This window comes from Leptodactylus fuscus, chromosome 5 (assembly GCF_031893055.1).
Source record: "Leptodactylus fuscus isolate aLepFus1 chromosome 5, aLepFus1.hap2, whole genome shotgun sequence".
NCBI classification, from domain to species: domain Eukaryota; kingdom Metazoa; phylum Chordata; class Amphibia; order Anura; family Leptodactylidae; genus Leptodactylus; species Leptodactylus fuscus.
The window spans coordinates 75,212,077-75,238,933 of NC_134269.1; positions in this window are offsets into that span (position 1 = coordinate 75,212,077).

Genomic DNA, 26,857 nt, shown 5'->3' on the forward strand with positions numbered 1-26,857 from the left:
AAACTTGGAAGAAAAGCTACAATAATACTTTTTCCTTATGACAGATATTTAATTCCCTCTTGCCAGCACATCAGACAGTACAAACACTCCCAGTGTTTACCAAGTCTCTCTCCCTCTCTTGAATACAGTTACTATTGGAGTGTCACGCTATGCAAGTAATGCATGCCATGGTATTTTATTCAAATAGAGCAATGTGCCATTACTTCAGATTGTGCTCGCTACACCTCCATGTCGATGTTATCATCATATATACAGTCATGGCCATAAGTGTTGGCGCTCCTGAAACTTTTTCAGAAAATGGAGTATTTCTCCCAGAAAATTACTGAAATTATACATATTTTGTTATTCACATATTTTGTGTGTATTGGACCAAAAAAAAAATGGAAAAAAAGGCAAATTGGACACAATTTCACACAAAACTCCAAAAATTGACTGGACAAAATAGTTGGTACCTTTTTAAAATTGTGATAAAATAACTTGGCCTCAAGCATGTGTTGCACGTTCAAACTCACGTGTGGCAAGTAACAGGTGTGGGCAATATAAAAATCACACCTGAAACCAGATACAAAGGAGATAAATTTGCATTGTTTGTCTGTGTTTTCCACAATAATCATGAAGCACAGAAGAAATAAAAGGTCTGAGGAGTTGAGAATCAAAATTGTGGAATAATATCAAAAATCTAAAAGCTACAAGTTCATCTCCATCTTTGTCCATAGTGCGCAACATAATCAAGAAGTATACAACCCATGGCACTGTAGCTAGTCTCCGTAGACATGGATGGAAGAGAAAAATTGATGAATTTTTGCAAAGCTGTCCTGTAAGCTCAGGGTGTATCAATGTTAGCCCAAACTAGCAGTCAACATTTCAATGAAATAAACGCTATGAGAGGATACCCAGGATGACCCCACTGCTGACACAGATATAAAAAAGCTAGGGTGAAGTTTGCAAAAATGTATCTAAGTAAGCCAAAATTCTTCTGGCAAAGCATCTTGTGGACAGATGAGACCAAGGTAGATCATTATATTAAAGCACATCTTTCTACAGTTTACCAAAAAGGAATAGGGCCTACAAAGAAAAGAACACAGCATCAAAGGGGTTGTTTTGCTGCCTTTGGCACTCGGTGCCTTGATTGCACACAAGGCATCATGAAATCTGAAGATTAGCAAAGGATTTTGAGTTGCAATGTAGGTCCCAGTGTCAGAAACCTGGATTTGTGCCATAGGTCATGGGTCTTCCAGCAGGACAATGACCCCAAATATACTTTAAAAAGCCCCCAGAAATGGATGGAAACAAGTGCTTTGAGAGTCCTGAAGTGGCCAGCAATGAATCCGAATCTAATTCACATTGAATCTTAAAATTGCTGTTTGTAGAAAGCACCCTTCAGCCATGAGAGACCTGGAGCAGTTTGCAAAAGAAGAGTGGTCCAAAATTCCAGTTGAGAGGTGTAAGTAGCTTGTTGATGATATATAGGAAGCAATTGATTTAAATTATTTATTTCTCAAAGGGTGTGCAACCAAATATTAAGTTGAAAGTGCCAAATTTTTGTCTGGTCCATTTTTTGGCTTTTTTTCCTCAGTATTTTTTTGTGTTTCAATGCACACAAAGGAAATAACCATGTATATAACAAAGCATGTAACTGCAGTCATTTTCTTTTATAAAAACTTAAAGAGGACATTTCATCAGATCGGGCACAGGCAGTTTTATATACTGCTGGAAAGCTTTCCCGATCTGTTCCCGGTGTAAAGCGCTATTGGTCCTGGTACCGTAGGGCTTTACAGTCAAAAGGGCGTTTCTGACAGTTAGCCAGGGACACCCTTCTGCCCAGCAGCGCCTATCGCGCTGTACTGTGTGAGCGGGGAGGAACGCCCCCTCCCTCTGCTCACACAGCTCGTCCATAGATGAGTATTATCAGGAGGGGAGGGGGCGTTCCTCCTCGCTCCACAGTATAGCGCGATAGGCGCTGCTGGGCAGAAGGGCATCCCTGGCTAAGTGTCAGAAATGCCCTTCTGACTGTAAAGCCCTATGGTACCGGGTCCGATAGCGCTTTACACCAGGCACAGATCTGGAAAACCGACAGTGCGCTGAATTCAGCGCACTGTCAGCTTTCCAGCAGTATATAAAACTGCATGTGCCCAATCTGATGAAAGGTCCTCTTTAAGTCCATGACTGTAGGTGGTAATAATAATACTAAAATGACTCAAACTGCATCTAACCTTGGTATCTTTGGTATCTACTTGTACATGGATAAACCTACTGTATTCTATTTAAACTTAACCTCCAAGGAATTTGCATATAATGAGGCCACATGGGGCAGCTACTGTCTCTTAGGGAAGCAGTATCTCTTGCTGTGCAACAATATAAAAGTAATTTATTAAATAATGTAAAATATTAATGCAAAAGACTTAGAATTAGTATTCAGTCAACATGTATAAAGTAATATGTTTGCAGACTTTGCTGAATGGATATGTATTCAGGGTTCTACTGAAGGATACATTTGTGGGGGATAGTCTTATGTATCATGATATTGAGTTCAAGAGTATAAGGGATGTGCCGTAGAAATCTTCTAGGTGGTTGTATGAAGAGTGGATAAAAGCAGAGTGAAGAAAATGGCCTTCACAGGATTGGAGACTACAATCGAGGAGGAAGCAGGAGAGTAGGTCACAGATGTATATTAGAGAGAGGTTGTGGATGGTTTTGTACGTCATTGTTAGAATGTTAAACTTATTTGCTAAGTGGTTGGAAGCCAGTGAAATGATGGAGGGGGAGGGAAGGAAGGGACAAGATGTCGAAAAACAAGGAGAGAGATGAATTGAGTGAGTGGCAGAGTTGAGGATGGACTTTAGTGGAGTGAAAGTATTTGCTGGGAGGCTACAGATAAGCATTTTGTTTTTAGTTTCAGGGGTGAGAAAACAGTGGAATTGACTAATGTTTTTAAATTGGAGGCAGCAGTAGGTGTTGAGAGTTTGGATGTGAGGCTTGAAGGACAAACAAGGCAGAAGCAAAGTTTACCCCCAAAGCAACAGGCTTGTTGGGTTGGGGTTAGTGTGGCATCATTATTTTTGATGGATGAGTCAGTTACAAGGGCTGTGTGAAATGGGGAAAAGATGATTAAATCCATTTTCTCCATATTAAATTTGAGAAAGCTGGAGAAGAAGGGGAGTATGGGTGCTAGATACTCTGGAACTCTGGATTGCAGAGTGGTAATGTCTAGGTCAGAGAGAAATATTTGAGTCTTGATAGCGTAACATTGGTATTGAAATCCATGGGACTCTATAAATTGGCCAAGGATATAGATGGAGAACAGTAGGAGTCCCAGGCGAGAGCCTTGAGGGACACTTGCAAAGAGAGGATGATGTAAACAGATGTGATTCATGTGGTATGAGGGATCCAGGACAAGGCCAAGTCTTCGACGTCAAGGGAAGAGAACGTTTAGAACAAGAGGGAGTGGTCAACTGTGTCATAGGCAGCCAAGAGGAAAGCTAACGCAGAACACATATAGCTCTAGATATCTAGAGCTGTGTGTGTTCTAGATTGGGTTATCTAGTTTGGGATCACAAACTCCTATTGTTCTGAAAAGCTGGTCATATTGCACCACATAAGATATACTCTTTTAGAAAGGTTTCAATGTATTTATGTATTTATCTGTGGAACAATAGTGACTTGAAATGATTCACTGAAAAAGATATCATAAATAATATAGCTGAAAGAGGCCACATTTACCTGATGTTAGGTAAAGCAATGGTTCACAGCAGGATGCAGAGAGGCCCAAGTGTTAGAATGAAGATTGCTAAGATGGGCAATTCTGGTTGAAGTAACACTTTATTGTAAATAGTATTGCTTCACCTATATAAGCAACTATTGTTTCACACTTTTGTCCAGGATAGTTTTATACTCAAGATCACAGAATAGTAACTTATTTATGGTAAGTGCATTAGCTGAATTTCCTATAATTGTGCTTCTGGCAATTTACTACGATAGAAGATCAGCTTTACAGCCAAATCCCTGTAAACTTTATGTAATGAAATGAAGCAAAATAAACCGACATGCCTATATGCCATTTAAGGTTCACTTTCCCAACTATTTAGAAAATGCTAAAAGCCATAAAGAGCTGCATCATTAGTGGGGTTTTATTGGCTACATGAGCAAGTTATGTTTAGATAGGAACATAACTGTCCACATATTCCAAATATATCTTGTTATACACCCAGAGTCTTCCATGGATCATACTAATAGAGTACATTTTATCATGTTACAGAAAGTTTGACAGAAAAGGCATCTGAATTTTTATGACAAAAAATAATGTAAAATACCACAATTAATACCAAAAAGGTTTACATTACATTATCCATTTGAAACAACGATAATGAGACATTCTGAACATTATGTCATATTTGTGCATATGTAACATCCCTGACTTGTAGAGGCACGGACATGGTAAGATCTCTGAAAATGTCCTCTGATATATGAGTGTAACCTTACTTGGTTATTCCTTCCTATCTGAATCCTTTTCTTCTGTAAGGTCATGCGACCATGTGACTCATTCTCTAACCAGATAATATGCATGTCATAGGTAATGGATTATGACTCACTGTGTTACCAATTCTTTTTAGCTTAGGCTCACCTTTAAGAGCATTATACTAAAAGACTTCACCTTGGGCTTTACCTTTTAACCCCCATACAGTGATCTCATCTTTGCTGCAGAGAGTTTGTAATGTTAATACCTCTTGAGGTGATTCAGTTTGGTAGCAGCTGACCAGGATAGACAGAAACAGGATAAAACCACTTAATGTATGCTGAGTCTAAAGCATTGACAGACAGGTGTTAGGAAATTGCCTGTTAAGCAATTCTCCAGTAGCTGCTGAAGGAACCTGGGAAGAAGGTTGAACGATGGAGACAGTGAGCCCTAATGCTTGACTCTCTCCCAGTCCCTACCTACTTGCCTCAAGTACTCTACACGGTAGAAGACAACTGGACAACGGTCCCTTCCTATAGTATAAGTTCTTACAGAAAAGGCAGACAAGACAAACAAAACAGACACGGGTAATCAAGAGAGCCAAGCATCAGAACCAATTATGCAGAGAAGTACAGAATCAGAAGAATAGTCAAAAGGGAAAAGCAAAGGTCAGAACTAGATAATATGAGAAACAGAAAAACACTAGCACATACTAAAGAGACAAATAGCAATCATACAAGAGAGGGTTGGAAAACAATATAAAGGATATCAAGAATCTACTGCTGCTTGATTGCCAAGGAGGGATGTCAAAGAGCAACTAGCATTAATTAACTCTTTAGTAACCAGAGGAACAGAGCACTGGCTGGATTGGTAAACTGCAACAAATTCTCAGCTGGGTTAAGACAACAGGAGGCCCAGGAGCAGAGGATCATAAATGGACATGTCTCCTGTGCCATAGCATGTGGCCGGAGGATGGTGCAGGAGTCCAAATGGGCAAAGATGTTACAATAGGTGAACAAAATAAAAACAGCCAGGTCAAACACAAGAAACAAGAACAAGTCCACAGGACATGTGGCAGAGTTATACTGCAGAAAGTCTGGAGGTTACAGGAATGCAGAGTTATATTACAGAAAGCCTAGAGGCTACAGGTGTACAGGAATACATTGCGGAAAGCTCAGGCCCAAGCAAGTATCAGAGTATATTACATAAAGCCCAGAAGCTACTGGTGTACAGGAATACATTGCAGAAAGCTCAGGCCCAAGCAAGTATCAGAGTATATTGCAGAAAGCCCAGAGGCTGCAGGTATACAGGATACATTGCAGAAAGCAAGGGGGCCCAATGGGTACCAGAGATATATAGCAGAGTAACAAGGAGCCAAACAGATAGCAGAATATAATGTAGGGTGCACAAGGCCAAAGATAGTAGATACATTAAAGAAAGTTCAGATCTGAAACAGGGATTGGCAACAGGAGAAGCATAAAACAAGGCAGACAACAAACTCAGAAACCACACATTAAACAGCCCAGAAAGACCACAGGATTAAACGCATTCATGGAACAGAAGCAAGTGAAAACATTAATAATTGAAGAGATAGAAGACGGAACAAAGTACAGAAGTGTCCAATTCACTTAATGTGCTAAACAAGGATGGTATGCCAGTGAAAGCCTACAGACGTTACAATGTACACGGAATAATGCACAAGTTTCTGTATGATGGACTGTTGCACGACAGCTGACCACAGGGGGAGACAGAAACTTCTCTCACTAGCTACTGAAGAGTAGCTTCTACATAACTAGATAGCATAGATAGCATAGTTTTCTCAGATTATTTAGAAGAGTATAAGGGACAATTGTACTGCCCCAGCAGGTTGATATAGTACAGTCTTTAGCTGTCCTTGGAATGCTATGGTGATGCATCATGGGATTTATAACACAGTGAAGGTAAAGAGAAATATAAAATTTGAGATAGTATGTTCAGGCGCTACAGAGAAGCTGGATTGTCGGGATATGAGTGCAATATACATGTAAGAAGCCTGGAGAGTGATAGACGCTCAGGTGATTGATACAGATATGGATGAAAAGGCTTTTTCTAGAGCACTGTAAATGGCAAGGTCAAGTCAACACCAAAAAACTTTTTGTCATGTTCCTCAAACCATTCCCGAACACGTTTTGTTGTGTGGCCGAGCACATTATCCTTCTAAAAGTGGCTACTGTTATTAGGGAATAAAGGGGTGCACTTTTTCAAGTATCAGCTACCTCAACAGTGATACAGACCAAGTGTTTTTCTCAGTTTTACTTACTTTGCTTGCCTCCTATTAATAGTGAATTGTGGCACCCTCTTTTCCCCAGGTAAGTGAAGCACAGAGCTGGAATTGGGGTGTAGGAGAGTAGAGTAGACAACTGCCCAGACAGTCTATCGCTAAGGTGACTCCACAAGCCATCACAAGTAACTTTTGGCTGAGTGCCTAGGGGTAATAGGAGACCTTCAATTTAAACCTATAACACAGTGAGAATATGGTTCAGAGAGTTCTCCGTGTCCAGATGCTGTAGGCAGAACTGTAGGTGATATATTGCTCTACAAACTGTACTGACCAGGTATTGCTCATTGTGCTTGTATTGTATGTAGGAGACAGGATCAGATGCAGCAATAGTAGAGCAGGAAGCTCCAACCACAGCTCACCCAGCAAACTGTACAACATGGAGAAGCTATATTTACCTGTATATCATATATGTATATACTGTATAATTATAGAGCTATTTGTCTGTGTGTGTATATTCATATAAGTGTCCATATATTTGCTTTTACAGTACAGGACACTGTGTGCATATGCTTATATGTGTGTTACTGAAATGGAATGGCAGTAAAACTATTGAATTACAAAACAGAGATAAACCTTAATGATGCGAAGAAAAAACTAAAAGCTGGATAGTGATATCACTGTGGGGTAATGAAATGTAACTTGTATTGTAACAGACAATACAGTTAGTTTAACACACAAAATAATTGTAATAAAATATTTTTGTTTATTTATGTATACATTTTAAGGGAATTTATCTGGATAATGCATGAAGATTGGCGTACATAAGTGACAAAATGTTTTGCAAGCCTGATTTCCACAAAATTTTGTGACATTTACCTTTTTGACTTCTCATCGCTTCTTAAAAGTCACACGAGAATTAGACAGACAGACTGTACTAGGGCCCGGGAGAACTACAACCAGCATGGTCATGCTGACCAGTCTGTCACTACAGAATCTTTTACAGATGTGTCTTCCCTTAGCTTTCTTCTTGGATGGACCTGTTCAGATATGTGTATCCCAGGTTACGTGTCTGGAAAGGTGGGTGGGATGGATGCCCTTTAAGTCTTTTAACATGTTAAGATGCACTTTGATGTTTTGAACACTTTGATGCCTTGAGCACCCATAACTTTGGTACTGTTTTACCAGTTGTGTGTAATGCATACTGGGAATACCCAGAAGACCTGCTATTTTGGCGATCCTCTGACCTCTTCATCTAGCCAGCACAGCTTGGCCACTGTCAAAGTGGTTCCAATCCTTATGCTTGCCAGTTTTTCTTACTTCCAACACATCAACTGCAGGAACTAACAGAACAAATGCTGCTTAATTTTACAGCTTATTCTCCATTGTCAAAAGATAATCAACATTATTTTACTTGCCAAAGGTGTTACTGATATGGCTGATCAATGCATATGGTGTGAAAGGTCATATGCTGTTGTAGACTTCTACAATTACTTAGTATACCCCAGATTTATGGCACAGGCTGATTCTGGATGATAAATCTGGTTCATCTTTATATTGTCTATCTTACATTTATGCCGTGTATTGTTTGTCTTAGTTTGTAAGTGCTCATGTTGAGTGGAAAAATAAAGTTTGAAGGGGTGTCTAACTCTTTTAATGCTCCTGGAACCATGAACATCAAACTTTTTTACTCACCTCGCCGTAAGTCCGAGTTTCCAGCAGTGACAGACTTTAGTTTTAGGTTGTTTGTGCCAGGTCACCACTGAAGCCAATGGTCACAAGTGGGACAACACTGATGATGTCAGCCAGGGAACTTATATGCAGGAGGCCAGAGCTTTAGACACTAGAAAACAAGGCATAACGTTTTTATTTTAAATATTTATGTCCTTATTTATGGCAGCCCTATTTAAAAAAAAAAAAAAAAAAAAAAAAGATTTAGACATACCCTTTAAAACCAGATGCTACATTATGAAACTGATAACAATAGTAAATGTGGGCCCATGACCATGCAACAGGCTTGCAAGAAAGCTATCACTATAGCGATATATAAAAATATGAATCAATAAAGAACTTTGAATTTATTTATATACAAGAAAAGGTTTTTAGGTTAAATGGTCAAGCTGAGTGTAATAAAAACAGACCCGAGCTTGTCAAAAAAGTTCAAGATGTATCGGATAGTGCACATTAAAAATCTCTATATACCCAGCAATAATCAAAAGACTATGTAGAATAAAGATCGACACGATGTTAGTTATACACTCACCGGCCACTTTATTAGGTACACCATGCTAGTAACGGGTTGGACCCCCTTTTGCCTTCAGAACTGCCTCAATTCTTCGTGGCATAGATTCAACAAGGTGCTGGAAGCATTCCTCAGAGATTTTGGTCCATATTGACATGATGGCATCACACAGTTGCCGCAGATTTGTCGGCTGCACATCCATGATGCGAATCTCCCGTTCCACCACATCCCAAAGATGCTCTATTGGATTGAGATCTGGTGACTGTGGAGGCCATTGGAGTACAGTGAACTCATTGTCATGTTCAAGAAACCAGTCTGAGATGATTCCAGCTTTATGACATGGCGAATTATCCTGCTGAAAGTAGCCATCAGATGTTGGGTACATTGTGGTCATAAAGGGATGGACATGGTCAGCAACAATACTCAGGTAGGCTTTGGCGTTGCAACGATGCTCAATTGGTACCAAGGGGCCCAAAGAGTGCCAAGAAAATATTCCCCACACCATGACACCACCACCACCAGCCTGAACCGTTGATACAAGGCAGGATGGATCCATGCTTTCATGTTGTTGACGCCAAATTCTGACCCTACCATCCGAATGTCGCAGCAGAAATCGAGACTCATCAGACCAGGCAACGTTTTTCCAATCTTCAATTGTCCAATTTCGATGAGCTTGTGCAAATTGTAGCCTCAGTTTCCTGTTCTTAGCTGAAAGGAGTGGCACCCGGTGTGGTCTTCTGCTGCTGTAGCCCATCTGCCTCAAAGTTCGACGTACTGTGCGTTCAGAGATGCTCTTCTGGCTACCTTGGTTGTAACGGGTGGCTATTTGAGTCACTGTTGCCTTTCTATCAGCTCGAACCAGTCTGGCCATTCTCCTCTGGCATCAACAACGCATTTCCGCCCACAGAACTGCCGCTCACTGGATGTTTTTTCTTTTTCGGACCATTCTCTGTAAACCCTAGAGATGGTTGTGCGTGAAAATCCCAGTAGATCAGCAGTTTCTGAAATACTCAGACCAGCCCTTCTGGCACCAACAACCATGCCACGTTCAAAGGCACTCAAATCACCTTTCTTCCCCATACTGATGCTCAGTTTGAACTGCAGGAGATTGTCTTGACCATGTCTACATGCCTAAATGCACTGAGTTGCCGCCATGTGATTGGCTGATTAGAAATTAAGTGTTAACGAGAGTTGGACAGGTGTACCTAATAAAGTGGCCGGTGAGTGTATTTTCTTATCCAGAGACAACAGAAAATAGTGAAAACTAGAAAGATGACTTTCTGAAAACCAAGCATAGCAGCTCTCAGAAAATAAATTATGTGCACTGTAACTGGAATTACCAGAGACATCTGAGAGAATACAGAAGTGGCCTCCAGAAATGTATAATTTGCAGCCCAAAAGATTTAGAAGAAGCTAAAATGTGTGTATATGGGAGATGAGCAGAGCCCATAACATTTCATCAACCAGTGATGTATATCACCATTTTAGTGGAAATGAAAACAAACTGCAGACACTAGAGTTGACTTAGATAAGAAATGATCTGATTCCTGTCATGCAGTGTCCCGTATTCTTGGAAACTGCACATAATGGTGGCCAGAAAATCTTGGCAAGTATCAAAATGAAGCGTATTTTATGCAGAATCATGCAGTATGCAGAGTGTATGCCTATTACTTATATTATCCTCTTAATTCCATTTCTGCACTGAAAATATATTACACAGTCAAACTATTCAATGAAACTAAAGAAAGTCTTTCTATGCTTTCTACAAAACTCAGAATTTTGAATCTGATTTTACATGTACAGAGTAAGGGCCCCTTCACACGGAGTAAACGCGCCGCGCATTGTGGCGCGTTTACGGCGCGTGTACGCCGCGTTTTTTTATGGTGCGTAATCGCGCACCGTAAAAAAACGCGGCGTACACGTGCCGTAAACGCGCCACAATGCGCGGCGTGTTTACTCCGTGTGAAGGGGCCCTAACAGTAAATAATACAATGAGCTCTCTGTCCTATACTATGTATTGTGCTTGGTAGAAGCAGTGGTGCGGAGCAAACAGTCATGGCAGGGACACAAAATGTGCAGCAAACTGGTTTATTTAGAGCAAAAACAGGAAAATCAATAAACCTTGACTTCAGGCACAAAACGAGCAAACCAAAATACAGCCTTAACTACAGTAAAAACAAAATAAAAACCTGCTCGTCTGAGCAACTAACTAAACAGAAATGTTAACCTAACTATAGGTGTGGCTTACTACCAGCCACACAACAAAATAAGCACAATTTTGTCTCGTCGGATGCAGGGTTACAGCACAGAACCATACACCTCCTTTAACTCCATGCATCTGCACTACAATGCAGGATCTGTAGCCTTTTTTCTGGGCCAGTAATGAGCCAAGGACTCACACCTTGAGCTGAGGCCTACTCAAGACCCGCACTGGACTACACAAGTTAAAAACCTGGGATAGATATAGCGTGATTCCAGCATTCTGTCTGTCACCTTCTCACAGTATGCATATTTAGAAATATAGCTGTAATAATAAAAGTAGATATGGGGTTATGCAGCATGAGGAAGTGGTGGAGAGTGGCTGGTTGGCTCTAGAGGGAGTAAATTTGCTTTTGCCCCAGTTGCCTAAAATCTGACCCATACACATAGAGATGAGGAACTCTATCAGTTATACAAGTATAACCAACCACAAAACACTGCTGATTGTACTCACATCTTAGAGCACTTACCCCCCATCCTGGCATATCCACCAATAACTAAATCACTACCAGACACCGTGACACAAACCATTCTCACATTATTTCACATGCATAAAATACATATATCGTAAAGGTTTTTTGCACATGTGCAGATCACCCAATGCTGCCTACATTCTATGGAGAACCTTAATATGCAAACTTCTCCTGCATCAGTTACATTTGGCTGTCAGTAAAATACGTAAATACATAAATAAATGAAAGGCAAGGAAAAAAGAATCAATGACAAATACATTAAATGGATACGTTTCCGCAGAAGTTATTCTTCTTACAAATTTTGGCACAAAGCTTGTCAGCTGTTCTCACACAACAACAAAAATGAGAAAAGTTTTTTTTTTTTTCTTTTCACGCCATTAGTTTCAAGATTATTTTGAGCACAGAAGAGAAAGTGAGCCACAGTTATTTACAATGAAATGCAGCAGAGTATTTTTCAGACTACAATACTAATTCATAACAGAAAAAACACAAAGATAATACAATATGCTGCTAAAGTAGAAGATACATAAAAAAGCTGAAACAAATTGATTTGATAACACTAAAAATATAGCACATTTATACCCCGGATAAAAATAATCTAGTTGAAAAGGATGCATGTGAAGATAATATTAATCTGCACATAACATTGTATGCCAACCCTTAGAGTATTCTTTCACTGTATTTTTCTTATTGTAACTGCCACAGAAACCCAGAGAACAAAAGCACTTAGCAAACATTAAAGTGGCCAGAAGGGATTATTGTGTGGATCTGAAAAACTACCTGGTGCTTGGTAACTGGATGTGAGTTATTTCAAAAGAGGCACCGTATTCATACAGAGGCACTTATTAAAACACTAGCTTAAAACACTGGCTTTTGTTGCTGGCTTGTTATACTTGTATTTTAAATTTCCAATATGTAAGCCTTCATTTTCAGTAGCTTCCAGAAACCTAGCATATATAGAACAACATGTAACCCTAATGACAGACTACACAGTATAAAATACTGAACTAGACCTTAGACCAGGAGGAAACAATTCCTAACCTCGACAGTTTCAGTAAACTTTAACTTGACACACAAGTTTGCGAAATCAAACTGAAACAAATTATCAGATTGAAGTTAAAGACTGCTACATATCCAGACTTAAAGGGAATATAGACGCAAAACTAATGACAGCATTGGATAAGTGACCAGGAAGCTATAACTATGTGGATTTTTTTTCATAGGTGCATAACCAAGAGAAACGTCTTAATGTGAAAGTCTTAATGTGTTACATGTCACAATGCAAATCTTTACAGTGGATTGTCCTGGCTTCTCTGCTGTACATGCTCTCCAACGTCTCCTCTCTGCTCTTGAGTGGCAGCTCTAGTGTCCCTCCAGGAGGATGCTATAACCATTACTCAAGAGTTGATGGGATCAGTCCAGGAGGGTTTACTGTAGAAAGCTGAGAATATTTCACAATTAGGGAATGCCCAGAGGACTCTTCACACCATATCACTTGGTAAATTAAAACTTTGTAACTCAGTCATGCTCCAAGTAAGATCATTTACATACCATAGGTATTTTAAACCAGCTTCCTGGCCATATATTCAGCATTATTACTAGTTTTCTGGTATCATAACTGCAAACAGATTCCCTAACATTGCAATGTAAGCTCTGTTATTGCACATGTAGGATTGTCTTTGCTGGAACCTTGAGTTCCATTATTGTGTCAGAACTTTGGCCCTACAAAAGCTTTTCTGATATTTTGATAGTAAGTCTGACACTGCCTTCCCTTCATATGATGTTATTTTGTCTTCTATTATACTTAAGGGGGACCTGTCATGTTCACTAATGTCTTTAATTCTATATGCCTTTATACTGTTGCTGCTGTGCTGATAGCTGTGGTGTTTTGTCTTTTGTCTAGATTCCCTCATTTCAGAGGTATCAGAGCTGTTACTTCCACCTACCAATATAAGTATACTATCAGGTGGCTGGTTTCCATTGTCCACCATCATCATGTGTCCATGCTGGGCAGTCTTAACTGAGCCCTGATGCTGGGCAGTGGAAACCACCCCCTTAGTACACTTGTATTGGTAGCTGAAAGAAATAGCATCAATATCATTGGAATATGGGAAACTAGACAAAAATAAAAACCATAGCTATCAGTGCAGTGGTCACAGTGTAAAGATATATACAACTTAAGGGATTAGAAGACATGACAGGTCCTGTTTAAAACTGTGCTCAACCATGTCCTCTCTCCCATTTTCTTACAATCCCGTGTATTGCAATAAGACAATGGACTGTGGATGAAACCTTCTCCCCATTCTCTGACTGCAATAGGAAGGTTTTAAAGACTCCCCTCTTGACCATTCACCCTTTTCATCTGCCAGACCAAGATAGAATAGATCAGAAGGAAATTAATACCTGGGTTCTTATTTACTATGAAAACAACTTTGCCTTGTCTACTATGATGACCTTCTGGAAATATGACAAGCCTACTGTGTAGCTCATCCTATCAAAGCTTTCCAACTCCATAATTATTTTTTGCAATCTATTTACAATTCTATGAAATAATAAAAAAGTAGTCCCTCAATTTACAATATTAATGCCTTGCGGGACTACCATTGTATATTAAAAATATCATAGCTTGAGATCATAACTCTATGCAAGACTAGTAATTGGTTCCAAAGAGGCCAAAATGTCATCTCAATATCAGAAAAAAACAAGAAGAAAAATAAACAAATCACTAATGCAGATAAAGTCAGTCTTTACATGTAAGGCTGTTGGAAGTGGTAAATCACTTTTCATGTAGAACACAGGAACTTTTTCAGGCCCACAAAAAAGTAAAATGAAGGGACTCCATGATACCTGCTGTTTAAAGCGAGTGGTAAAGGGCAGTATGGGACGCAGACAAGTAGAATGAAATGTAGAGTATGCACTTATAATCCAATAATACAGATGATTTGCCCTTTGTGTGTTTCTTCCAGCCAGTCATGTGTACTACAGTGCTTGTAGTATTGTTGAAGAGCGTGGTATGAGTGTGGTTTCCAACTGATAAAATGTCTCAGACAGATTATTGTACAGATGTGTGCTCATGAGAATTAGGAGACCTCGCCAATTTCCTGCCTCTACAGAGACTGGTCATGCTCTGGTCTAGGTTTACCAGTCCCTGCCATGACTGTAACAGTGGCATGTCCACACCACTGAGGTTACCACTTAATTATTGGATACAGCAGTAATGTACCACACTAACATGCTGTCTCTGGAGTCAAGTAAAGAGAGACAGACCAGGGGAGTGTTAGCATGGGGGAAGCATGGTAGTATTAAGGTAAGTATTATGGCCCTACCTTAGAATTGGCTATCAATTCTAGAGGAGTCCGACAACCAGAATCCCCCCACAGATCAGCTCTTTTGGGATAGTGCAGTTTCCAGTAATGTTTATATACCAGAAGATGTGTCATCACCCCCTGTATGATGTGTAGCAACAAGTTTAGCTACTGCACAAGAAAAGGCTATCAATATTAGAAAGGTGGATAACCCCTCCAAGAGACAACTTGATATATAATTCTTTGTAACCTATTACACCTTATTTGTCAAAGACATTAAAGGGGTTGTCCCATCTCAAGGATCCTATCTATACTGGTAGCTTATGAAAATTGAAGCCTTTTTCTAAATATATTGCTATAGAAATTCTGCTTTGTTTGCCTGTTATGTGAATTTATTTTTCCCATTGTTTACACAGCATTGCTATAACCACAGACAAGGGATATAGGACAAGTGACATCACTTGCTTAGTGCCAGCAGGACAACCCGTTCAGCAAATTGCACTTTGCTGATAACGTCCAGTCTGTTATCTCTCTATATAAACACAAAGATAACACAGAGTCTGTTCTGTACAAGAATCTGCATAATATCTGACCTGCAGAAGTGTTGTGTGTCCTGTTCAGCAGGAGGGAGGGGAGGGAGAGAAATACAGAAAGCGAGAAGCAGACACTGCAGGCAGCCTGGCTGATACACTGAGATGGGAGCACCCCTTTAAGGTTGCAAGTGAATCTGACTAGTTGATAGATAAATGTTCAGTTTGAAGAGAACATAAAAGTTTCTTATTATGACTGTACCACTGTCTTCTGTAATGTCTATATAATTTATCTATAAAATGATATATTTGTGCATTTATACATGACTGAATAAACATATAGCTGAACAATCTACTTCCTTTGTCTCTTTAATAACATCAAACTTACTTCTGCTTGATGTATGTAACTGATGCAGTGAGAGGCAATTCAGCTGCATGGTAAAATGAAAGAATGTCAGCTCTGCTGCAATCTGTAGATGAAATCATTGTGTGCCATGAATTATAGGCATAAGGAGGGAAAATCAATGAGTAATTCTCTTTGTATGTACTGAGAGTATATAGAGTATAGTATGTATTGAGATTGCATAGAACAATCCCTTTAATATTAAAGGAAAATATTTGTTCTCGTACCGTGTTAGCCAGTGAGTTGGAAATAAAAAAAATAAAAAACTTGATAGTCTTCAGTAGTTGATACCTTTTTATTTTAATATTTAAATATCACATCATAGTGAATCTATTTAACAGTTTGATTTATTTTCAGGGAATGAATAGTTTAGTGCGTACCTGCAGTATATTGTCTTCAGTCTTCTTTACATATATTTTGGGTAAAGAGAGAATTACCACCTATGGTCTTCTTGATACTTCCCTATTAATTTGATTCTACAGTACAACTCTTATCATCTTCAGGGGTGAACAAGAAATTTTAGACCAACTTCATGTAGGTTTTTTCTGTCCGCTTGAAAATCGGACATCTTTGTGAACGGACACTTAAGGACAGACACGGACTGGAAAAGAACGCACATGATGTCCTATTAAATCAATGCAAAATGTAAAGGACACAGCTAGTGTCCAATGCTAATGTCCGCGAAAGATTTTGCGCGGACATTAGCATCGGACACTAGCTGTCGGACACAGATGCTAGTGTGAATGCCCCCTAATCACAATATTAATGTAAGTCTATATGCAAATAAATAGGCAACAGCACATATCATTCAGGTAATGTCAGACACAGACTGAAAGATCCAGTTTACTGACACTCAAGAAATGTTACTGTAAAAGTCTGTGATTGAACCAGTGAATCCACAGGTACAGCAAATCACTGTTATTACTTGTTCTGCCAACTTGCCATCCACAACCTTCTCATTGAGTTCTGATTGGATCGGGGTTTGGTTAGCTTTTGTTCTTTAGATGGGCAACTTTATAGAGTTGAAATATCAATAAAAATGGTCCCTCTGCCTTATAAGTGTACTCCAGTATTATAATTGGCACATAGTTTCTAGGGGTCATGTTAGATATTTTGCAATGGGACCAAAGGATACAAATGTTTATATAACTGTATAGTACATCTGCCGTTCTGATCTGAAATCTCCAATAAATTTGAAAAGTATGAATAGTTGCTATGGGGATACAGAAAAATAGGAAAATCTCATTTTAGAGAGGAAGCATATTGATTCTGTAAGCCCTGCTATCTTATAGTAGATATGAAGAGGTACATTTGCTATACTGTCAGTAGCGTAACTAGGAATGGCAAGGCCCTGTGGCGAACTTTTGACATGAACGATACTGAAGACCTCAACTGACCCCCTCCCTCCCCCCCCCCCGCATTCCTGAGCACTCTATTATGCCCAATAGCGGCCCCTGCACACAGTATTATGCCCCGTAGCGGCCCCTGCACACAATTTTATGCCCCATAGTGGCCCCTGCACACAGTATTATGCCCCATCGTGTCCCATGCACACAGTATTATGCCCCATAGTGGCCCCTGCACACAGTATTATGCCCCATTGTGAACACCCATGAACAATTATTATAATAAGTATAATAATCGGAGACGGAGAGGGGATACCCACATAAAAAAAAAATGTTACTCACCTATCCCTGGCTCTGCTGCACTCCTCAGTGGTGTTGGCCATCTTCAATGACGTCCGGGACATCACATGACCTGGGATGCAAGCCCCGGTCATGTGACGTCAGGGACGTCATACAAGTAGGCCCGAAGCCTATCTGTAACCTGTTGAGGTAAGTAACACTGTTTTTTATGTTCCCTTACCTCTCCTGGGCCTCTGATAATAGTGTTTGTGGGGCCCGCGGTGTCACTTACCAATCCCAACCCCTTCCAGGAGTAAGTAAATAGGGCCCATTACCGGTTGGAGCGGTAGCGGCTGTCGCCAGGCTCCTAATGTCCCGGGCCCTGTGGCAGCTTCTACTACTGCTACCCTGGTAGTTACGCCACTGTATTCTCTACTTAATGGGATTTAATAAGTTAGCATTAGTTTGCATTTTTCAATTCTTTTTCATGTTCAATGGCAAACAAAAAAAGTTTTTGATTTTCTGATTGACCTTCATGAGAACTCCAGCTACTCAGCGCAGGTGTACTTTTCACAGTTGGTACAGGAAGCCCTGGAACAGAAGTAAGCAGGAAGCAGAGATAAATAGAAAGTCATGCACTCCAGGCCTCTCATATTTTAGCTTCCAAGCCCAGCATCAGCAACAGTAAGATAGGCAGAGTGAGAGAGATGAAACACCTTTATCCTCTTATGTCTGGATCAGCAAGACCTGTGTCAGCAGCAACCTTTGTTTTTTGACTCATAAATACATTACTCATGTGTACTTAGAGGATATGACAGTTTTGAAGACAGTAAACTATATCAGCGGCAGCACTGTGAGGCCATAAGAGATCCCATAATAAAAGTTGCTGGTAATTTTTTATCAATAAAAAGCAACCAAATACAAATATGATACTGTATGAGATAGTATATTCATCTACTCTAATCAATAGTTGAGTGCAGTAGGTTACTCTAATACTATTCCTATGTTTTCTGTATTTTTAATAATTAAAAATGTTGAGTACAGTTCATATAAGATAATCCTTTAATAGTCCCATCATGGGGAAATTCAGTGTATTACAGCAGCATGGATAATACAGTAATATATTACAATAAAGAACACAAGCTCATAGCAGGTAGAAAAGATACTAGGAGTCATAGCAACTAAAAAGAAAAGAAAGACTCAGGATCATTTAGTTATTTGTGCGGAGTGATCTCTGCTTAGCCTGATGTTAATTATACAGCCTGACCGCGGTTGGGAGGAAGGACCTCCAATAGCGCTACTTCTCACACTTGGGGTGAAGCAGTCGGTCACTGACATTGCCCATTGCTGTCACAGTCTCATATATGGGATGGGAGTTGTTCTCCAGCATGGAGCTCACCACAGACAGTATCCTTCTGTCACCCACCACCTGTACTGGGGCCAGGGGACTCCCCAGGGCAGAGCTGGCCCTTATAATCAGCCTGTCAATTCTATATCTGCCTCTGCATGGTATGCTACTACCCCAGCAGGCCACTCTGAAGAAGATGGCTAATGCTACTTCAGAGTTGAAAAAGGCCCTAAGAAGTGGCCCCTGGACTCCAAAGGCCCTCAGCCTCTTGAGCAGGTAGAAGCTGCTGTGACCCTTGATGTGCAGCACATCCAGATGATCAGCCTAGTCCAGTTTATTATTGAAGGGCCCACCCAGGTACTTATAGGTCTTGACAATCTCAATGCCTGTTCCCTGGATGTCTACTGGATTTGGGCCACTCTGCTAACACCATTCCACAAAGTCCCAGTTTAAGTCTTTGTACTCCCTGGTGTCTCTAGAACACCATACAGTATAGATATCATAGAGGACAGTCCCTGTTTGGTACACCTTCTAGGAACCAGAACAGTGAGCCAGTCTATGCAAGCTGCTCCCATTCTGGCAGACCCAAACATTCACTTTATTATATAGACAGATAGAAGTGGCCACTGCAAGGGAAATAAGTGACCTTGGATTTCTCTGGCAAAATCAGACTCTGTAATGCCAATAATGGTTTCACAGGATTTTGTGTGCTTATGGGTATACAGAGCCGAGGTGAGCTCAGTCTCCCCGACATGACTGGCATAAATGATACATTTTACGGGGCAGATGACACAAGACCACAGTGCACCCTCCATACACTTACTTTTTTCAGAAACTGGTGAGGACAGCATAACAATTCCTGTTACGACAATTTTTAAAAAGCAAACCCAATGTTGGTAACTTTTTTATACCAACTGCCTCATTTACATAAGACTTCAAAGTTGTTTTTCTACAAACCTGACATACAAAACAAAAGTGATATTTTTTTTATTTTTTTATTTTTTTATCACTGCAATGTGCCGTGGTGCTGATACACCCATATGGCTCAGAAGTATAGAAAGAATATTTTTTCTTTTCTACAAATTTGGTCCATGGATTCTGAACAAATAAAATAACCATAAATTCCATGTGGATCACAAAGGAAATCTGATCACAAGTAATCTTTGCATCCATTTTTTTTAATCTCACAATTTCAGTAAACAAATATGTCAGTACATGAACCTGCCATATTAGAGAGAATTGTGGTTCAATGCACTTTGCTGCTTCAAAGGAAGCCGAATGTTTGTCTCCATCTTCTACTTTTAAAAAGAAAAAGATAGCAGACGGGAGTTCTGAGGGAACAACATCTATCATCACAAGATGTCCTAGTGATAACATTCAGTAACACGCGCTTTTATCTCGTCTTTTTTCATGAATGAATTAAAAAGTAAACCAAGAGATAGCTTGCAATACTCGCACGCTCCTTCATGGGACATTCACAGTCCCTGTGGGGATGAATAGTGAATGGCTTTCCTATTAACTGCTACCGCACCTCAAGGGCATGTATTAAAATTCATTGATAGCTTTTCTATTCTGTATATTTATTGCGCTGGCATTGTAATTACAGTCCTGTCTTGGGGGTATCTGTAAAAAGTATGGAAAAAAAAAAATCACATAATAGATGGGTGGATACTATATATCACCAACAGCTCAGAATATTTGACGTTGTGTACTTTGCAGACAGGCCTGCACGGGAAGATTTTAATCAACTGTCATGTTGTCACCGACAGGCGACTGTGATAATTACTAGCTGCAAAAAGGTCAGATCTTGGGCTGTGGATAATATTTTATGGCCGTGTACTTACCATATTTACCAATAAAGTGATGCTTTTATGATTGCAATAAGTTACCCGTATACAAGCTTTCACTATTCCTGATCCCTTTAAACGAAAGTAAATCTGTGGCGGTTATCTGCTAACGGATGTATGCTAGCTATTATGCAAGGGGTTATGTTCCAATATATTGTAAATGTATCCATATCATGTAATTTGCCTGAAATATGCCAAAAGAGGCTCATTTTGGCATTGATACCTATGATATACATTTTTTCACTGTATTGGAAAATGTACTAGAAAAACGGATAGTGCTTCAAGTTGTTTTTGAGTGTTTTAGAAACTACTCCTTGGTTTAGAAAATGTCCACAAAAAGAAACAAGCAGATCACCAGATCTTAATTCTTGATGAAGCATAAATTGTCCAGATCTGTTGATGTGGTGCATAAATCCCGCCTGCAAAACTGGCAGGTATGGGAATAATCCAAAATAGAAGTCGGTCCAGAACAAGTAGTAATGGATACAGTTTAAACTTTTATTCGGCTCTCCGCTACCACTTCGGGGCTGCGCATGCGCAGTAATATATCAGTAATACATCCGCCCTATACAGCAGGTGCTCCACTCTCTCGTGCAGCACTTAGACCTGCTTTTTTTCCTTCCTCCCCACCTCTTTGTTCCGGAAAAGATCCCCCGATGGGGCTAATACAGCTTTCACATAAATGGCTCGTTTAATACATGGATGTGAGCTACTAGACATGCGCGAAGCAGGAAGAGTGCGCATACCCTGTAGCTCGTATAAGGATGCCACGTGGTTTTTCAGTTTGAGAGGGTACCTGTGTGTCCATCTGAGAAAGGTTTGTCCACTAGACCTTTGTTCCATCATAGTATGTTTATGCTATAGGGTGTATGTAGAGAAACCTTATTCCACTGTCTGAGGCAGTTAACATGCATCTACCTGTAGTTTGCACAATCGTCAATATTTGAGGATTGAACTAGTGTTATCCCTTTCTTTTAGTTCTTTACATTTTTAAATTATCATATTTTATGCATTGTATGGGTATATGTCTGAGGTGGATCCTTGTGTGTGTTTTTGTTGTTTAGGATCCCTCTTGAATCACCGTGTATCTCTTGGAAAAGGGGTGTGTTACCCCAAAAAACTGTTTGAAGGTCGTGTGTAATGGTTTGATTCCAATAAAGTTTTGCATGTTTTTTTTTAAGTTTGAGCAAGCACAGTGCCTTTTTTAGTGGTCCCCACGTCCATTGGAGGGGTACCCCTTGGTCTATGCATTTACTCTTCCCTTCAGGGGTTATGAAAGGCTGCTGCTGCTACTCATCCCACGCCCAACGGTACTTGGAGTCAATTTCCCCACATTGGGGAACCTCCAACTGACGACCTATCCTCGCTGTTTTACGCATTAAACTTTTATTACATCATCTTAAAATTAATCCATTTCATATAGCAAAAAACAGTACTCACAGAGTTAATAGACATGGACGACGCAACAACTGCCAAAATCCTCAGACAATCACAATAGCCCATGTTGGCCAAAGAACATGGATCAATGTATGCGATCCGGTTAGACATACAATCATGATTAAAAACACGTACTACATGAAAAACACAAAATGGTACAAATGAAGCTAAAGCTCATAAATCTGGCCACAAGTGCCAGAATCTCAGACAACCATTATAGTTTATGTCAGCCAACGAATGTGATTTAATCCATGAGATTAAGCATGAATTGATCATTAAATAATGGTATAATTCAGTCAGATAAATGGGTATACTAGAAATATATATGATAACATTAATGTGAATGCATATAGTGCTATGGGATAGTAGGACTATTATTCAACTACATTTGTGTGTGTCTACATTTGTGAAAGAGGATAAATCATTTTATGGTATAACCCCTTTAGACAAATGACTGACAAACTCCATTAATATTGGAAGTCCAAGGTGGTCAATGCTATTTGCATAAGGTGGCCATTCTAATATAATGACTGGACAGTGAGCTTCGCAAATAATGTAGGTGCGCTCTGCTCCGCCTGACCATTGTACACAGCAGTGATGTACATTTGGTGTATACATTGAGAGATTTACTATATATAGTGTACATTTACAAATAATATGCTAATAAGAGTGTAAAGCATGGGGATGGTATAGAGAAGCTAGCAGAGACTCTGCAGACTTGTGACAATACTTGATTTTTATTTCTTTTTTTAAGAAAGGTGTGTTAGTGCTAGTGGTGGGTTAATAAATACACCCATATACCTTTAGCAGTGTTTGGAGTGATTTCTGAGTGTCTCTGGTTGCTGCTGGCATTCTCTCCCTTTGTTTACTAGGTGTTAGCTTCCTGCTGTGCTGCTTCCTGTAGCTGCTATACAAATTCCCTCTCACTCAGCCACCCTCCTCTCTCACTTTGTTACAAAACCGTCCCTCTCACTAAGCCTAGCCCCTCCCACTCTCACTGACTAGAAATCCTGCCCATTACTAGCCCCTCCCACCCTCCCCTATCTCCCTAACTATCCTATTCTGCCCACTGATAGAAGACAGGACAACACAGAGGAGTCATTCCCCGGACACAGGAAGGCTTGGTAAGTATTGATGGGGATAGAGGAGGAGGAAAAGTAATGTTGACGTTCTGTTTCAGGAAGTGGTGAAACGAAACGTCGCCAGATTATCAGAAAGTGTCCCTGGGGTGGTCACATGACTGCTCCAGGGATATGGGTAATTATAGATTTTTTTTAAATTGATGTAAATTAGAAGTTAGGTGGGGTAGGGAATTTAGTTTAGGGGTTAATTATTAGTTTATCCTGGACAACTCCTTTAACTGAGCAAAGTTAAAATTCAGGAAATAGCAGGCAAAGATAATCCATAAAAAGAAACTTCTTGGTGGTTTAGTGTTCCAAACAACCCTTCAGAAAATTTGTCTGCACCATTGACCTTATCTCTGGTACTCTTGGCATATCTGCAGTTACACAGTGAAGTCTGAACAGTACACATTGGTTTCACTGAACATACAAAATGACTTGCCATAAACCTGAATATAAAGAACATACATTTATATCCAAAATAAAGAACTAAAAATTATCCTGACACTTGAGTGATATTAAGGGTTATTTAAGAACTGACGGAACAAGAAATCCTGAAACACTTAACATCTAAGTGTAAGGTATTAATGGTGAACATCTTTTGCAATTTATAAATGTCTGTCATTTTACGAAGGGCTGAGACACTTACAGGGCAAAAGGTATACATTCATGTGAATCATCTGCAGTGATGAAAAGATACTGAAAAAACAGGCAAAAAACACAATGAAATCAGACAAAAGCGAGCCTCAGCTAGTAAACAAGGGTGTGCTCTGCTCATATGTTTAAGAAACATGGGGATGGGTCATTGGTCATGATTAGAGATGAGCGAACACTAAAATGTTCGAGGTTCGAAATTCGATTCGAACAGCCGCTCACTGTTCGAGTGTTCGAATGGGTTTCGAACCCCATTATAGTCTATGGGGAACATAAACTCGTTAAGGGGGAAACCCAAATTCGTGTCTGGAGGGTCACCAAGTCCACTATGACACCCCAGGAAATGATACCAACACCCTGGAATGACACTGGGACAGCAGGGGAAGCATGTCTGGGGGCATAAAAGTCACTTTATTTCATGGAAATCCCTGTCAGTTTGCGATTTTCGCAAGCTAACTTTTCCCCATAGAAATGCATTGGCCAGTGCTGATTGGCCAGAGTACGGAACTCGACCAATCAGCGCTGGCTCTGCTGGAGGAGGCGGAGTCTAAGATCGCTCCACACCAGTCTCCATTCAGGTCCGACCTTAGACTCCGCCTCCTCCAGCAGAGCCAGCGCTGATTGGCCGAAGGCTGGCCAATGCATTCCTATGCGAATGCAGAGACTTAGCAGTGCTGAGTCAGTTTTGCTCAACTACACATCTGATGCACACTCGGCACTGCTACATCAGATGTAGCAATCTGATGTAGCAGAGCCGAGGGTGCACTAGAACCCCTGTGCAAACTCAGTTCACGCTAATAGAATGCATTGGCCAGCGCTGATTGGCCAATGCATTCTATTAGCCCGATGAAGTAGAGCTGAATGTGTGTGCTAAGCACACACATTCAGCACTGCTTCATCACGCCAATACAATGCATTAGCCAGTGCTGATTGGCCAGAGTACGGAACTCGACCAATCAGCGCTGGCTCTGCTGGAGGAGGCGGAGTCTAAGATCGCTCCACACCAGTCTCCATTCAGGTCCGACCTTAGACTCCGCCTCCTCCAGCAGAGCCAGCGCTGATTGGCCGAATTCCGTACTCTGGCCAATCAGCACTGGCTAATGCATTGTATTGGCGTGATGAAGCAGTGCTGAATGTGTGTGCTTAGCACACACATTCAGCTCTACTTCATCGGGCTAATAGAATGCATTGGCCAATCAGCGCTGGCCAATGCATTCTATTAGCTTGATGAAGCAGAGTGTGCACAAGGGTTCAAGCGCACCCTCGGCTCTGATGTAGCAGAGCCGAGGGTGCACAAGGGTTCAAGTGCACCCTCGGCTCTGCTACATCAGAGCCGAGGGTGCGCTTGAACCCTTGTTCAGCCTCGGCTCTGCTACATCAGAGCCGAGGGTGCGCTTGAACCCTTGTGCACACTCTGCTTCATCAAGCTAATAGAATGCATTGGCCAGCGCTGATTGGCCAATGCATTCTATTAGCCCGATGAAGTAGAGCTGAATGTGTGTGCTAAGCACACACATTCAGCACTGCTTCATCACGCCAATACAATGCATTAGCCAGTGCTGATTGGCCAGAGTACGGAATTCGGCCAATCAGCGCTGGCTCTGCTGGAGGAGGCGGAGTCTAAGGTCGGACCTGAATGGAGACTGGTGTGGAGCGATCTTAGACTCCGCCTCCTCCAGCAGAGCCAGCGCTGATTGGTCGAGTTCCGTACTCTGGCCAATCAGCGCTGGCCAATGCATCCCTATGGGAAAAAGTTTATCTCACAAAAATCACAATTACACACCCGATAGAGCCCCAAAAAGTTATTTTTAATAACATTCCCCCCTAAATAAAGGTTATCCCTAGCTATCCCTGCCTGTACAGCTATCCCTGTCTCATAGTCACAAAGTTCACATTCTCATATGACCCGGATTTGAAATCCACTATTCGTCTAAAATGGAGGTCACCTGATTTCGGCAGCCAATGACTTTTTCCAATTTTTTTCAATGCCCCCGGTGTCGTAGTTCCTGTCCCACCTCCCCTGCGCTGTTATTGGTGCAAAAAAGGCACCAGGGAAGGTGGGAGGGGAATCGAATTTTGGCGCACTTTACCACGCGGTGTTCGATTCGATTCGAACATGGCGAACGCCCTGATATCCGATCGAACATGTGTTCGATAGAACACTGTTCGCTCATCTCTAGTCATGATCACATATTGTGCTGAAGATGGATAACAAGACCACAATCTAGATCTAAAGGAGGGAGTCACAAACAAAGGCAAGTATACAGACCCGCACCTAGGCCAAGACGCTAGATTCTGTGCCCAGGCCCATGCTCTGTCCTATGCATATGTAGCAAGAGTTTACAGAGAATGTGATCTTTCTGAATAGCTCCTATAGATTATTACCTGGTAGCCCTCCAGGTTCAGAATTCTTTTGTAGTATGCACCATATACCCTTTTCTATAAAGAAATCCTTGAACAAATTAGTCACCCTCCATTGAACTTGCAAGCTAGGGTCTTTTCCCCTGTAATCTATAAGTATGATGTATATTTTATAGAAATACAATTTACCCATTACACTAGAAAACCTGGGAAGACTATGTGCAAATAAGGTGCCACATGTGTACCCAAAGTATAATCTGCATATTGAATAAAATGAACATTTACACTGTTAATATAGTAAGTGTCTGTAATTAGGTCAAGTATATACAACACTATAGTGACTAATATATGCCATACACACTTCCCCCTGCTCCACAATAATAATACATCAATAATACATTGTTACATACCTGTTCCATAGTGGGTGCTCTCATTACACAGTCTCGTCATATAAGAGATGAAATTACTTATAAAGAATAACCTGCAAAGGTTGTCATAAGAGTTTCATACTGTAGATGTAATAATACAGAAGACTTTGCAGA